Source organism: Phyllobates terribilis, unplaced genomic scaffold, assembly GCF_046119375.1.
Source record: "Phyllobates terribilis strain yellow unplaced genomic scaffold, ASM4611937v1 Scaffold_11__3_contigs__length_659146591, whole genome shotgun sequence".
Taxonomy (NCBI): Eukaryota; Metazoa; Chordata; class Amphibia; order Anura; family Dendrobatidae; genus Phyllobates; species Phyllobates terribilis.
Window position 1 is genome coordinate 315882047 of NW_027362771.1, and position 15354 is coordinate 315897400.

General features: G+C 47.6%; 1 pseudogene; it reads right to left on the minus strand.

Moving 5' to 3' along the window:
• Positions 1–619: 619 nt before the first annotated feature.
• LOC141167262 (elongin-A-like) lies at positions 620–5138 on the minus strand (annotated as a pseudogene).
• Between the last annotated feature and the right edge of the window lie 10216 nt (positions 5139–15354).

The following is a 15354-nucleotide window of genomic DNA, read 5'->3' on the forward strand; positions in this document are numbered from 1 at the left end:
GCCCAGAGGACTAATTTTTAGAAACCCTATGCAGATTGTGCAGTGGACAAACCAGGACAGTATTCCTACTTCAGCCTAACTACTATTTGTGATTGGAGGCCCTTGTGATGATGGCTTCCTGCTTCAACCATGACTCTGCCCAGAGGGCTAATTTTTAGAAACCCTATGCACATTGTACAGTGGACAAACAAGTCCAGGACTGTATTCCTACTCCAGCCTAACTACTATTTTTTTTTTTAACCATTATTCACATTTTATTAAGAGCCAGATAAAATCATTTGCATATATAAGTGCAAGTTAAAATGTTTAATCTTCTTGAAACCACAAAAAGGAATTTATTTACATAAAGCAAAAAACTCACATAAAGGCCTAAAGTTTATAGTCCCTGCCCAGCAGCTACAAGTAAAGTGAAATCTGCAAAATCCACAATATACTCATTTCACAAATGACCTACACTAAAGAGCAAGTGTCTGACATTGCCATTTAATTCTTGAGTAGAAACAGCATCTACAATGGTCAAAAATACTGATAGCTGCCATGGGTCCTTTCTGCCATTTTATAAATGATTTTCAGTGCAATAATCCCGTCATCACAAAAAAAATCCATTCTCGTCCTTATTTTATCGCTGAGAAAATCGGTTCTTGAAAGCTTTTATTGTTTTAGCCATCATGGGACTGACCTTTTTCATTTGTGGTTTACGTGGATCATGTCCGGGCTGGACAATATTGCTTGGTGTGGACACTGTACTGCTAGTACTTGGTCTGTCAAATGAGCGGGGTTCCTCAGATGGCACACAGCTATAACTGCTAGTGACTGGCATGAAAGATTTAATCCTTGCTTTTTCAGACAACTGCTGCTCCTGTTCTAAACTTTTCTTGCCTTCTACATACATCATATGGGGGTTTCACTTCTGTATTCACAAATGCCATCTTGGCTTGTCAGACTTTAGGTTTGTTTGCATGTGAAAATCGGATATTCTGAGTTAGCATGACCAGCCTGTGCTCTCGAGCTTCATGGAGACGGAGCTACAGCTCTCTCCAGCTCTCATACTCATCTGGAATCTCATTTCTGAAATCTCTTTGACAGTGATTTCTTCAGAGTTGATCTGAGTCCTCAATCAGTACATGATTACAATCTTCTATCCGGTACAACTGCTCTGGTGTGCATTTCTCCAAAACTGGCTCAAGCATTGAATAAGGTACACCTCCTACCTCATAGATCAAGTCTATGTTGTTAGCCAGGATTCGGATGCACTGCTTGTAGAGGGACATCATCTTTGGCAAGTAAGTGGATTTAGATCCAGAATACACCTGCATCTTGGAGTTTAATCTGCGTCCAGTAAATCTGTTACCTTCATCCTCCTCTTGAGAGTACAGTGAAGCTTTCCTCTTATGAGGCATGGAGGGAACAGTGGCAATAGATAGAAGAGGTTGATAATTTGGCTGGATAGTTGGCAATGGTATATCAGGTAGAACAGGGACTTGGTCTGTCTTGGACTCTTTATTTTCTTTTTTTCAGGCAATTGCTGTTTCGCTTTGCTTTTCTCATTATGATCTACTTTACTCTCACTCTGTTTCTTGCTGCTCTTTTCAGGTGTAGAAGTCAATATAGATGTTGGCTTTACAGTAGGTTTCTTCTTATTCTTATGGTTCTGGGGCTAGTCATAGCTGAGATAGGACTCAAAAGACATTGTTGGCTGCTCAAATTCATCTTCATCAGGTTCAGTTTCTGGAGGTGGTAGAGAGATCTTAATAGATTCCTTATGTTGTGTTCCTGAGTCATTTGAATGAGTTTTGCTCTTGACTTTTTCTGATTTTTCCTTGGTTACCAGATTTTTTCAGATACCTTTCCCTTCTCAACAGGATCCAAGCCTATTTTATGTTTGTCAGGTTTTGATTTCTAACTGCTATATATGATTGGAGACCCCTGTGATGATGGTTTCCTGATTCAACCATGACTCAGCCCATAGGGCTAATTTTTAGAAAAACTATGCACATTGTGCAGTTGGACAGACCAGGACAGTATTCCTACTCCAGCCTAACTACTATTTGTGATTGGAGGCCCTTATGATGATGGCTTCCTGCGTCAACCATGACTCAGCCCAGAAGGCTAATTTTTAGAAACCCTATGCACATTGTGCAGTGGATAAACCAGTCCAGGATAGTATTCCTACTCCAGCCTAACTATTATTTGTGATTGGAGGCCCTTGTGATGATGGCTTCCTGCTACAACCATGACTAAGCCCAGAGGGCTAATTTTTAGAAACCCCATGCACATTGTGCAGTGGACAAATGTGAAATGTACAGTGGTCCTACCAAACTAATATTTGTCATTGGAGGCCCTTGTCACAGGTTGTGCCACATTGTGACTGAGATAGGGGATACATATTAAATAGAAATTTACACTGACTGTTGATGACCAAGTGATGGCCCTCTGAAAGCTTGAATTGAGGGCCACAACTACTACAGTACTCCATCGTACATAATGTTTGACAAGGGAGGCCCTTGTCATGGAATCTTCCTGCACCTATGACACAGCCCGCAGACCCAGGAGTAATTTTTGGAAATACGATGCACATTCTGCACTGGACCAAGTAGTACAGTATCAAGAAGTCTTCTCTTGCTATATAATCTGGGGAATATTGACAATCAAAATCTCTAAGCCATTTGGAGAAGCTTCTCCAACCCATACTGGAGGGGGGGCACCATATATCCATTGTCCATTGTCTTGCACAAGTGATATATTTGAGCTCATCATCCAGTTGACTAGTGCAGCTTTATTTTTCCGGTTCATAGATTTCAGCCATCCCTGAGGATCGCAGGCGGCACTCACTGCTACCTTCTAGTCCTCTATGTCTCTTGGCCATTTTCTCTGTAGTCTCTGCCCTTAAATGAGTTAAATAATAGTGAGGCCCCTACAATATGAATAAGTGAGGGCACTCTCAAATGTACACAAGAGGCACCTCCAAAATTTCAAGAGGAGGGCACTTCAAAATGTATGTTACAGGGCCACACAAGGGCTCTCACAAAACTCAGCTTTCCTGCCTACTGCAGGCTCTCTAACATTTGAATTTAGGGCCACAGTATCACATGGTGGTGGAGGAGGAGGAGGGTCAAGCTCAATGCTACAATGGGCACATTGTAAACTGCCATGGAATATGTATTCCACTATCAGAGTGTCAATGATGGAGGGACCGCTCAAATGTCTAAGTAACAGCTGTCCCACCAAAACGCATGTTGCAGAACCACTTGAGGCCTCTCAGGTCAAACATCAACATACTGTAGCGCCGGCGTCCCTGCCCTCTACTAGGCAGGGACGCTGTTCCCCTCACCTCTCTGCTCCGTGCCCGGCGTCCTCCTCCCGCTCTGCTGGCAGCGCGCGCTTCTTCCCGGCCACTGTGCTTAGGGCGCGCGCGCGCTCTCCTTCCCTCTTAAAGGGTCCGCGCGCGCCGTCCTAAGGAGTCCCCGGCCAATGGCCGGAGGACTTCACCATATATAAGGCACCTCCTCCAAAATGGAGGTGCCCGAGCAATGTTGTTGCACTGTTCACTACTCTGCTTCAGCCCTCAGGTCCCGTTGCCAGTTACCTGCCAGATACCTGCCAGATTCCTGCCAGCTTGCTGTCTTATTCCTGCCTGATATTCTGCTACCTGCCTGCTAGCCTGAGGTCCGACGGTCTGCCTTACAACTCCTGTCAGTCTGTCTAAGGACCAGCTTGCCCGCTCACCTGGGAGCGCACATCAGCTACCTGCCTGCTTGCCTGAGGTCCGACGGTCTGCCTTCCAACTCCTGTCAGTCTGTCTATGGACCAGCTTGCCCGCTCACCTGGGAGCGCACATCTGCTACCTGCCTGCTAGCCTACCTGGAGGCTCCGCCGTCACGTGCTGTGACCACCTGCCTGTCCAGTGACTCCTGCCCGCTCACCTGGGAGCGCTCATCTGCTGCCTGTCTGCTAGCCTACCTGGAGGCTCTGCCGTCACGTGCTGTGACCACCCGCCTGTCCAGAGACTTCTGCCCGCTCACCTGGGAGCGCTCATCTGCCGCCTGTCTGTTGGTCTTCCTGAAGGCTCCGCCGTCACATGCTGTGACCACCCGTTTATCCAGAGACTCTCGCCTGCTCACCTGGGAGCTCACGTCTACCATCAGCCGCCAGAGGTCGTACCAACCCTTTACCCAGAGACTGCCCCGGTCACTTGCCGTGACCATCTGCCCGTTCATCCTGAAACTGCCCCGGTCACTTGCCGTGACCTCCTGCCCGTTCTTCCAGAGACTGTCCCGGTCACCTGCTGTGACTGCCTGCCTGGTCGCCACCCGCTCCCTTACAAGGACCGCCCCCTTGTATAGTAGCTCAGAGGTTACGCCTCCCAGACCCGTTACACATACCTACTGGTTCGTTCTAGCTGTGCTGGTAATGTGCTGGGGAATAGCGAACTAAAAATGATGTATGACAGAGGGACCTACAAAATGTATAAGTCAGGACCCTCCCAATTGTAAAAGGCGATTGTAAAAAAGCCACAGCAGTATGTGTGAACAAAGGCTAAAAGGGATATTTTGGGGGTTTCTCTGGTTTATTTAGCCTTATATACAAGTGATTATGCAAGAAAAACTGTTTCTTAACATTTTTGGCCTGTTAAATGCAATTTTGTTAAGGTTTGGTAGTTGTTCTTCTTGTGTCTGTAAAAGTGGCATAATACTGCGACAAACTTATTCCCAGAAACCATATGTGAGTCATAAATGCATGCAGGCACATTCTCCAGGCTCTTCCCATTCTGTTTCATTACTTTCCCATCCATTTCAGCCTTTTCCTCAGGCACCCAGACCACTTTGTAGGGTCCAGCAGAAAATTACTCGCATTTCCCATCGACTTACATTGTATTTGCTGTTCGGAACGAATACACGATTATTACAAAGTACTTGTTACGAGTATAGCGATTACAAATATTACGGTACTCGCTCATCACTAATTATCTGCTATCCAACCAACAACCTTTCGACACTGCTCTGTGTTCAATAGTAGTGTTCTGCGGTCCCCTAGTAATTGGGACAGGAAGGTCGAGAGACAAGATGTGGGTGTTTGTTGTGGCACAATTTCAGCTTGACCACGGCCACAGTCTCGGCTTCGGCCTCTGCATGCACCATCACGTCCACTTCCCCGTCCCTTGCCACGCACCTTGCCCATTTTTAATGGAGGACAATATTTTCCACGTTCAGGAGAAATGGCTGATTTTGGAACGCAGTTATATGTGATACGCCTGACAGGGAAGCACAATTTTAAATAGCAGGCCTGTAATTTGCTAATACTGTCCTTCACAGACACACTGCAATGAAATGAAAATGGAAGAAATGTCTGATTTTGGAACACTCTATTAGGTGTTATGTCTGACAGAGAACCGCGGTTTTAAATAGCAGGCCTGTAATGTGCTAATACTATCCTTCACAGACACCTAGTGTGAATAGCTTGACCGACACACTGCAACAAAATGAAAATAGAAGAAATGTCTGATTTTGAAACACTCTATTAGGTGTTATGTCTGTAATTTGTGAATAGCTTGACCGGCACACTGCAACAGAATGGAAAAGGAGGCCAATATTTTCTACGTTCAGTTTAAATTTCTGAATTTTTATCGCTGAAATATGGAACAGATCTGGCTTTATTCTGCAGGGAGAATAAGCAAATGGAGCAGAAAAATTATGTACTCTGGATTGCTTTTTAAGCAAATAACCAGGATTAAGATAAAGATTAAGATAAAACAAAAAATCCCTGGCCCCTGATATCTGGGGCTATGTCTACAAATATCTGTAATTATTACAGCAGCAGCAGACAGGACATTCAATGGACCCTCTTGTGCTGTATCACACACTGCAGTCTGCCACATACACTGCCTGCCTTCCTAGCACTGATTATATGCTGTGGATTAGTCCTCAGAAGGACTGTTAGTTCATATGGATATATATACACTGCTAAAATAAATAAATGGAACACTTAAACAACAGAATATAACTCCAAGTAAATCAAACTTCTGTGAAATCAAACTGTCCACTTAGGAAGCAACACTGATTGACAATCAATTTCACATGCTGTTGTGCAAATGGAATAGACAATAGATGGAAATTATTGGCAATTATCAAGACACCCTCAATAAAGGAGTGGTTCTGCACGTGGGGACCACAGAGCACATCTCAGTACCATTGCTTTCTGCCTGACGTTTTGGTCACTTTTGAATGTTGGTTGTGCTTTCACACTCGTGGTAGCATGAGACGGACTCTGCAACCCACAGAAGTTGCTCAGGTAGTGCAGCTCATCCAGGATAGCACATCAGTGTGAGCTGTGGCAAGAAGGTTTGCTGTGTCTGTCAGCGTAGTGTCCAGAGGCTGGAGGCGCTACCAGGAGACAGGCCAGTACACCAGGAGACGTGGAGGGGGACGTAGGAGGGCAACAACCCAGCAGCAGGACCGCTACCTCTGCCTTTGTGCAAGGAGAAACAGGAGGAGCACTGACAGAGCCCTGCAAAAATGACCTCCAGCAGGCCACAAATGTGCATGTGTCTGCACAAACGGTTAGAAACCGACTCCATGAGGGTGGTATGAGAACCCGACGTCCACAGATGGGGGTTGTGCTCACAGCCCAGCACCGTGCAGGACGCTTGGCATTTGCCACAGAACACCAGGATTGGCAAAGTCGCCACTGGTGCCCTGTGCTCTTCACAGATGAAAGCAGATTCACACTGAGCACATGTGACAGACGTGACAGAGTCTGGAGATGCCATGGACAGCTATCTGCTGCCTGCAACATCCTTCAGCATGACCGGTTTGGCAGTGGGTCAGTAATGGTGTGGAGTGGCATTTCTTTGGAGGGCCGCACAGCCCTCCATGTGCTCGCCAGAGGTAGCCTGACTGCCATTAGGTACCTAGATGAGATCCTCAGACCCCTTCTGAGACCATATGCTGGTGAGGTTGGCTGGAGTGTGTCAGCAGTTCCTGCAAGATGAAGGCATTGAAGCTATGGACTGGTCCGCCTGTTCCCCAGACCTGAATCCGATTGAGCACATCTGGGACGTCATGTCTCGCTCCATCCACCAACGTCACGTTGCACCACAGACTGTCCAGGAGTTGGCGGATGCTTTAGTCCAGGTCTGGGAGGAGATCCCACAGGAGACCATCCGCAACCTAATCAGGAACATGCCCAGGTGTTGTAGGGAGGTCATACACAATACTGAACCTCATTTTGACTTGTTTGAAGGACATTACATCAAAGTTAGATCAGCCTGTAGTGTGTTTTTCCACTTTAATTTTGGAGGTGACTCCAAATCTAGGCCTCCGTTGGTTAATAAATTTGATTTCCATTGATGATTTTTGTGTGATTTTGTTGTTAGCACATTCAACTTTGTACAGAACAAAGTATTCAATGAGAATACTTCATTCATTCAGATTTAGGATGTGTTATTTGAGTGTTCCCTTTATTTTTTTGAGCAGTGTATATATATATATATATATATATATATATATATATTGTGGAATACCTTTACTAACAGGACGTTAAATGGACCCACTTGTGCTGTATTAAGCACTGAAGTCTGCCACATACCCGTGCCTGCCTAACTCCTGCTATCACCACTGAATATATGCAGCTGGATTAGTCCTCCAAAGGATTGTTAGTTCAGATGGATATATACAGTACAGACCAAAAGTTTGGACACACCTTCTCATTTAAAGATTTTTCTGTATTTTCATGACTATGAAAATTGTACATTCACACTGAAGGCATCAAAACTATGAATTAACACATGTGGAATTATATACTTAACAAAAAAGTGTGAAACGATTGAAAATATGTCTTATATTCTAGGTTCTTCAAAGTAGCCACCTTTTGCTTTGATGACTGCTTTGCACACTCTTGGCATTCTCTTGATGAGCTTCAAGAGGTAGTCACCGGAAATGGTCTTCCAACAATCTTGAAGGAGTTCCCAGAGATGCTTAGCACTTGTTGACCCTTTTGCCTTCACTCTGCGGTCCAGCTCACCCTAACCATCTCGATTGGGTTCAGGTTAGGTGACTGTGGAGGCCAGGTCATCTGGCGTAGCACCCCATCACTCTCCTTGTTGGTCAAACAGCCCTTACACAGCCTGGGGGTGTGTTTGGGGTCATTGTCCTGTTGAAAAATAAATAATGGTCCAACTAAACGCAAACCGGATGGAATAGCATGCCGCTGCAAGATGCTGTGGTAACCATGCTGGTTCAGTATGCCTTCAATTTTGAATAAATCCCCAACAGTGTCACCAGCAAAGCACCCCCACACCATCACACCTCCTCCTCCATGCTTCATTGGCTCTCTAAAGAGCACCAAACATGCAGGGAGGAGACCCGAGTTCCTGCCCGAGCAACCCGGAAACACTTGCCGAGCTTGTCGAGCACACTAATGCTCGGGCAAGTACCGAGTACAGTGGCAAGCACATTCGCTCATCACTAATAAAGACACAAATTTTCTATAAGCCTACATGAAAGATCTGATAAGTAATTACAACTTTCCCTGGATCTTGAAAATTAAAGCCAATCAACAAATTTAAGCATCATACAGTATTCCTTTTCAGCACCACAAAATGTATTAAGTTCAACTGTTTTAGTCTCTGAACCAATTTGGTGATAGTACAGTATAATCACCCATCATCTGCCTCTAACAGCTCCACCTGCAGCTGTTAAATGCAGCTGCATGCCTGTGACAGCGGCATTCACAATGAGCCGGCTAGGGAGCGGTGTTCTATGCACCCATTTGCGAACGTGTGACATGATTGCTGGGCACCGATGGATTGCCATTACAGCCTGAGATCTGCTAAAGATCCTTGAGCCTGTCAGGACTGTACTCCTGTGAAAGCCAGTCTGTGGCTGGCATTTCCAGGAGACCGTGATTTTTGCAATATACAGCAACACTGTTACAATGCTGTTTATTGCACAAGCGATCGGATGATCACAGGTTCGACTACCCTAAGGGGACTAACAAAAACAGTGAAAAGTAGTAGTGTTGCGCGAGCATGCTCGACACTGCTCGGTACTCATGACGTGCCCCTGGGCCTGTGCTGAGTAGCGTTGCGCACGCGGGAGCCTACCCGGAGCCGGATCTGATAGGGGTAGTAGTCTCGTGGCGGTGACCCGGTCCGTGCCCAGGGAGTCAAGCTGAGTGGCAGTCTTTAGCAGAAGATGGTACGGTGTTCGACTACGCCACCCGTTGAATGCGGCTATGAAGCCGCCGCTGCAGGGCAGACCACTGAGGCCGGTGGTAAGGTCGTGCAGCGTAGCTGGTAGAACCCCCAACAGGAGGGGTATGGCCTCAGGGCAACCGACGTGTTTGAAGGGGGTAGCAGGAACCACTCAGAGACGGTGCGGTGTAGTTCTGGGTCTTTACTGGTGACAAAGTAGACCCTCCCGGAGTACTGGCTAGCGATCGGGGCCTGGTCAGTCCGTGAGCTGATGGGATCTTCCCTGGCCAGGCGGAGTTGTAGGCCTCCCCAACTAATCGTACTCTTCTGGCTACCTTGCTAGAGGCTGATAAAAGTAGCCCACGTCCCTGAGTGTACCGTGTGGTGCTCACCCGTATGGCCGGTGACTCGGGGCCTTTTGGTAGCTTTCGCTCCACGTCGCGGTGCTGGTCCCTTGCGTGTGACCGTGCCTTCGGGTTTCTTGGCCAGAGGACCTGAAATCCCCTGCCGGGCGGTTTCTGCTGCTGGGTAAGGATTAGTCCCCACAGCCTCGGACTCCGGGTCCGGTAAGAACTCTTCAATCAGGGCGAGCTCTACAGCTTCCAGCCCCTGACCTCTTTTAGTACAGCTCCCACAGAGCTCCTGATCTTTCTTTCCCTATAGCTGCTCCACTACAGACCAGACTGTGTCTCTGTCTGTGTTCTCTGCTCTTTCTCCCTAACCCTGCCTCAGCCCCAGCTTTATATAGGGGAAGTTCTTCCCCTCCCAGGACTGGGCAGGAGGTGTGGCATGCATAGGATGTCTGACCAGGAAACCTCCCACCTGCTCACAGACGTAATATTGCTATTACTGTGGGAACCAGACCCCTGGGGTGCCACACTCGCCCGAGCATCTCACTACTCGGGATGGTCGGCGAGCACCGAGCATTTCCGGGTTACTCGGGCGGGAGCTCGGATCTCCGCCCTGCACGTTTGGCGCTCTTTACAGAGCCAATGAACATGCAGGGATTGCCAGCCAGTCACTGTAATGCCGCAGCCATGTTGTTTGTGGGCATTACAGTGAATGGCTGGCCGCACAGCGTCTCCTCGAGTATTTAAAACCGGGTGCCGCCATCTTGGACACAGTCGCTCCGGATCAGCCAGTGTAGGGTCAGTGCTGTTGAGCTAGGGAGAGATTTATACTGCAAAATAGTTAGTGTAGGGTATCTAAAGCCTGCCAAATCAAACAAACAGTCCTTCTCAGGACTAATATCCATCCCAGATATCAGGCAGGCAGGCAGGCAGGCTGTATAGCAAATGCTGCTTTACAGTCCTGTGTGCTCCTGTTGGCCAAATTGCTAGACATATCACCCCGGTCTCATGGGCCAGGAAAAATCCTTTTTTTTTTTCATCTAAATTCTGTATTATTATTTTTTCCTCGGTCAGACTGTACAAATAGGCATCTTATTAACCTTTTGGTATCCCCCCCCCCCCCACAAAAAAAAATTCAGTGTGTCTGTGACTGTTCAGACACCAATATATCTGTTTAAAAGAGTCTGGTGTAGGCCGGAGAAATAGAACTGTGGTTTTGCAGTTCCACGGGTCAAATCTCTGTATTATCCTGCTTTTGGCATTTTTTCCTTAAAAAAAAACTGTAATATTGTCTCCCTGACTGTTCAGGCACAAATATATCTGTTTAAAAGAGTCTGGTGTAGGCCAGAGAAATAGAACTGTGGTTTTGCAGTTCCACGGGTCAAATCTCTGTCTTATCCTGCTTTTGGCTTTTTTTGCCGTAAAAAAACTGTAATAGTGTCTCCCTGACTGTTCAGACACCAATATGTCTGTTTAAAATAGTCTGGTGTAGGCCAGAGAAATATAACTGTGGTTTTGCAGTTCCACGGGTCAAATCTCTGTATTATCCTGCTTTTGGCATTTTTTCCATAGAAAAAAAACTGTAATAGTGTCTCCCTGACTGTTCAGACACCAATATATCTGTTTAAAAGAGTCTGGTGTAGGCCAGAGAAATAGAACTGTGGTTTAGCAGTTCCACGGGTCAAATCTCTGTATTATCCTGCTTTTGGCATTTTTTTGCCATAAAAAAACACTAATAGTGTCTCCCTGACTGTTCAGACACAAATATATCTGTTTAAGAGAGTCTGGTGTAGGCCAGAGAAATAAAACTGTGGTTTTGCAGTACCACGGGTCAAATCTCTGTATTATCCTGCTTTTGGCAGTTTTTGCCATAAAAAAAACTGTAATAGTGTCTCCCTGACTGTTCAGACACCAATATATCTGTTTAAAAGAGTCTGGTGTAGGCCAGAGAAATAGAACTGTGGTTTTCCTCTTCCATGGTTCAAATCTCCTTTTTATTACCCTTTTTCCATTGATAGTGCGAGTGTAAGCTATTAAACTTCATTTACAATGGGCAATGCGCATGGCAAAGGACGTGGAACTGGACGTTATGGTGATGGTGTGTGTAGAGGACGGGGCCGTGGCCAAGGTGAAAATGTGCCGCAACCAACAGCCACATCTTCTCGCTCCCACTTCTTGACCGAATTACTAGGGAAGCACACTACAACATCAGTATTGCGAACTGATCAGTGTGAACAGGTTATTAATTGGATAGCAGATAATACTTCCAGTTACCTGGGCACCACCACCTCCAGTCTGTCTTCCACATGATCAAGTTTTAATAGCCGTGAGTCTCGACCACATACTCCTCCTCACCCTGATGCTCATTCCTCCCAACATGCCGAGTGTCGTCAGACAGCAACTGATCCCACACTTGGACACTCTGAATAGCTGTAAACTGGTCCATTTCCATATTTGTGCCCCTCGCCTGCTCCGCTTCAAGTGGTGGAAGAGGAGATCCCATGTAGCGATACTCAAATATTTGAACAGCCACGGCCACAGGAAGTTGACGCTGGCAATTTGTCACAAGAGGTGGACGATGACGAGACACAATTGCCACGAAGTGAGGTGGAGGATCGTGGTGCACAAGTGGAAGAGGAGGAGGTGGTGGATGATCTAGTAACTGACCCAAAGTGGCAGGAGGACACGCAGAGCGAGGCCAGCAGCACACAGGGGGAGGGAGGCAGATTACCCCAACAAGCAGGAAGAAGCAGTGTGGTGGCCGCACACAGAAGGCGGGCAACAGTTCCCCGTAACACCAACACGGGGGATGTTGCTAATACAACCGGTAGGTCTTCCAGAGTCTGGAATTTTTTTAAAGACTCTGCTGATAACTCCAAAAAGGCCATTTGTGCCACCTGCCATGCCAGCATCAGCAGGGGTGACAAAACTCCCATCTGACAACCACCAGCATGATCAGGCACATGTCAGCAAAGCACCCGACTTTGTGGGGCGAACCCCAGGGTCCACGACCAGTGTCAGTGGGTGTCACCACTGCTTCTTCCGCTGTTGTTCATGTAAGAGAACCCCCTGTTGTGCGTGCAAGGCAATCCCCTGTCCATACTGTATGCAAAGATGCCCCCTCCTCTCAGTCTTCACTTGTTATGGCAGATTCTCAAGAAACAGCATCAACGTCCACGTCCACGTCCCACCGCAGCGTTCAATTGTCCATATCCCAGACCTTTGAATGAAAGTGCAAATTCGCAGCCTACGCCCAACAGGCCACAGTCCTAAATTCGCACATTTCACGACTGCTTGCGTTAGAAATGCTGCCTTTTAGGCTGGTGGAGACGGAATCCTTCCGCAACCTTATGGCGGTGGCTATCCCTCAGTACTCGGTCCCCAGCCGACACTATTTTGCCCGGTGTGCCATCCCCGCACTACACAAGCACGTGTCCCAAAACTTCTGCCGTGCCCTCAACAACGCAGTTACTGGGAGAGTCCACCTGACAATGGACACATGGACAAGTGCTTGTGAGCAGGGACGGTACATCTCCCTGACAGCACACTGGGTAAACATAGTGGAAGCCGGGACCCAGTCGGACCTTGGGACGGAACACATCCTCCCCACACCGAGTATTGCGGGCCCTATGTCAGTCAGAGTTGCCCCCACAGTGTACAGCTCCTGTGCATCATCCTCCTCCTCCTCCTCATGTTCAACCTCTATCTCAGATATCACCACATCAGTTACTAACTGGAAGCACTGCAGTACTGCCTCAGCCAAGCGGCAACAGGCTGTGCTGAAACTCATAAGCTTAGGTGATAAACCTCACACTGCTTGTGAGTTGTGGACAGCTGTGAAAGAGCAGGCAGATCTGTGGCTGAGACCGCTGAACCTACATCAAGGCACGGTCGTGTGTGACAATGGCCGTAACCTGGTGGCGGCTCTGAGGCGAGGCGAGGTCACACACGTACCATGTCTGGCTCATGTGCTTAACCTCGTGGTTCAGCGGTTTCCTAAATTGTACCCCGAGTTGCGAGATCTGCTCGTAAAGTACGCCGCCTGTCAGCTCATTTTCGGAAGTCGGCTACAGCTTCCGCCGCCCTTGCTGTGTTGCAGCAGCGTTTGCAGCTTCCGGCACACCGACTGGTGTGTGATGTCCCCACACGTTGGAACTCTACCCTCCACATGTTGCAAAGGATTTGTGAGCAGAAGAGAGCAGTTGTGGAGTACCAGCTGCAACAAGGCAGTCGATATTCAGGTCAGACTCCACACATAAGACCTCAGGAGTGGACCTGGATGTCTGACATATGTACCATCCTGACAAACTTTGAGGAGTCCACCAAGATGGTGAGTGGCGATGACGCCATCATTAGCGTCAGCATCCCACTTGTCTGTCTTTTGAAACGCTCTCTGCAGAAAATTAAAGAGGAGGCATTGCAGCCAGAGTATGATGAGATGGATCAAGAAGTCGTAATGGGCAATTACACACAGCCCAGCCTCATCTCATCCCAACGTGCATTGGGGGACAATGAGGGAGAGGAGGAGGAGGAGGAAGAACTGGAGCTGGTATCATGCGCTCTAGACGGTAGTACCTGTACAACTGTCATACAGTTGGTTCAGCGAGGGTGGACTGAGGACAGGGGGGAGGAGGAGGAGGAGGAGAGCAGGGTCAGTCGTCATCTTGGTGAGGACACGGAAGTCTTGCCCGTTACCAGTCTGGCACGCATGGCTGACTTTATGTTATGCTGCCTTAACCGTGACCCTCGCGTTGTCAACATGTTGGGTGACAGTCATTACTGGTTTGTGACACTTTTAGACCCCCGCTACAAGGAGAACTTTCACTCTCTTATTCCTGAGGTGGAGAGGTCTACAAAAATGTGGCAGTACGAGAAGGCCCTTGCTGCAGAACTGTTAAAAAAATTCCCATCTTAACACGCTAGCGGCAGAGGTTACAGTTCGTTGACCCACCAAGGTGTACAGGCGAGAGAGATGCAACTCCAATCCAGCAGAGGCAGGGAAACACTGTCAACATTCTGCGACAGTTTTCTGAGACCAGCCCAGCTTACAGGCCCTGATGCGCGGGGTACTCTCACAAGGAGTGGAAAGTTTCAAAAGATGGTGAGGGAGTACCTTGCCGACCGTACCAGCGTCCTCCGTGATTCCTCGGTGCCTTTTAATTATTGGGTATCCCAGCTGGACACTTGCCAATGAACTCTCTCTGTACGCCTTGGAGGTACTGGCCTGCCCTGCCGCTAGTGTGTTATCGGAGCGTGTTTTTAGTGCCGCTGGGAGAATTATAACTGATAAGCGCACTCGCCTGTCAACTGACAATGCTGACAAGCTGACCCTTATCAAAATGAACAAGGGCTGGATTGGGCCAGACTCCTCATCACAACCAAATGACAGCAGAATAACATAAAGTCAAATCCACTGTGTTATTTCGGGAGGTGTATTCCCATGCACCGCTTCACACCCACACATGGGTATACGCTTCCTCATTTCAGCTGTGTTTTGCTCTTCTCCCTATCCTCAGCCTCCACCACCACTATACCACCAGGGTGACTGTGGTCCGTGTTGCCAGCATTGCAAGTTCCTCCATCCTAATTTTTGGCAGCATTTGCTTGGAAGGCATAGGCAAAGACTATAGGAGACCCACTCCCCAATAATGGGAATAATGTTTTGAATATGCTGTACTGCATGGCTCTTGTTTGCCAGCATTGCAAGTTCCTCCGTCCTAATTTTTGGCAGCTTTTGCTTGGAAGGCATAGGCAAAGACTATGGGAGACCCACTCCCCAATAATGGGAATAATGTTTTGAATATGCTGTACTGC